The following is a 1946-nucleotide window of genomic DNA, read 5'->3' as shown; positions in this document are numbered from 1 at the left end:
TTATTAATGTGTGTGTGTATACCATAGAAAACAAAGCTTAAAAACATTGTCTTTGAGTATGTACTTTACATAGGCCTACTTCAAAAACGTGATTTCACAACCACCTCAGCCCCAGCCATGGCTGGGGCTGAGATGAGATAGTAATAGAAAATAGTACCTCTCGAGATGGCCGGAAATGACACTTTTATATAGTAAAATTCATCATCATCACATTATAGTCAAAATTAAACGCCAACAAATTTCTCATGAACTTTTATCAGGGATCTACTTAATATCCAGGACAACTTAGGCCTAATTATAACTTACTAAGCTTTAACTATATATACTATTATGATCAACAAATCACAACTTTTTTTTCGCACTTAGCACAATTTTCTTCACTTTTTATTGCTATTAATATTATTATCAATTATTACTATCGTCATCATCATCATTGTTATTATTACTATTAGTAGTAGTATTATTATTAAACAAACATGATCTTTTATCAGGGATTTTTGACAACCATAGATATCTTATTAATGTGTGTGTGTGATATACAATATAAAACAAAGCTTAAAAACATTGTCTTTGAGTATGTACTTTACATAGGCCTACTTCAAAAACGTGATTTCACAACCACCTCAGCCCCACCATGGCTGGGGCTGAGGTGAGAAAATTTGAGGAAATGGGGGGGGGAGCCGCGGCTCCCACGGCTCCCCCCTGGATACGGCCCTGAAAATAGCCACTTGTATGCAAAAGCACCAATTTTTATGAAAAAAAACAAAACTTCCTAACTCTGATAGTATTGTGCAGGATAGTTGAATTTGGTCTCATATTACTTATTAAAGAACCTACTGTATAGAGGGTCTATTTATATTAGCTGCAACGGAAAAGTGTCCATAAACATTACCAGGAACATATTTATTACCAAAAGCCCCGTTTTTAGGGCAAAACACATAATTTCTATAATTTTTATTTTTCTTAGGCCATAAAATGTTTTAATACTGGCGAATTAGCTTAAGGAACATTAATCAATCACAAAACAATACATTTAAAAAAAATTCTTATACGTACTTTATGTATAGAAATATACTTAATTTAATATTTTTTTAATCAGAAAATAATCTGTAACTCTGTTAGTATTTGTGCGAGAGAGTTGCTGTTGTTTTTTACATTATTCAGAAGGCTATGCATTTTCCTATTTTCTCAAATGTGAAATTTGCTCCAACAAAATTACCTGAAAGCCATTTTTGAATATTGAAACTATTTTTACAGGATTTTTGTACCCGGGTGCTATTGTCCATAAAAATGTTATTTAGATTTTTGTATTGAGAAGCTTTGATAAATGGAAAAATTTGTGCGTGTCATCCAAGCTCTATCTGTCTGGCATTTTGACAACTAAACATATTGATTTTGGTAGCTAGAAGATATTTAATCTAATTAATAAGTTTATAAAACAAATTATAGAATTCTGATTCTAACAATGTTACCCAGTTGTTCCTGGAATTAACGCTATACTAGTAAATATTGGTCATTGTCATATCTTTCAAGATAATGCTTTTAACCAAGTCACTTACAAGGCACTCAGTGGTCTTGCACCGAAATATATTTCTAATCTTCTTAAATCTAAATCCACAACACGACTCAGATCATTTAATAAGCAGCAACTTCAATAAACTAAATAGAAACTGAAAAATTTTGGAAAACGTTTTCATGTGCTGCCCCTATATTATGGAATGCCTTACCCTCTGACATCCGTTCATCCTCAAGTGTTTTTCCTTTTAACAAAAGGTTAATAGCTTAACTTTTCTCAATCTCCTACTAGGTGCTTGACACAGAAATGTAGTGTAAATAATTTTTTCTTTTTACAATTTCATAAGTTAAATTTATGTGCACTTTGAGTAATGCCAACGTCATTAGCGCCACTGAACATTACATCTGTCGTGGATATTTGCGCTTTACTA

The sequence above is a fragment of the Anneissia japonica genome, unplaced genomic scaffold, assembly GCF_011630105.1.
Source record: "Anneissia japonica isolate Jap-2015-1 unplaced genomic scaffold, ASM1163010v1 scaffold287623_len557403_cov176, whole genome shotgun sequence".
NCBI classification, from domain to species: Eukaryota; Metazoa; Echinodermata; class Crinoidea; order Comatulida; family Comatulidae; genus Anneissia; species Anneissia japonica.
Note: the sequence above shows the minus strand (reverse complement) of the source record.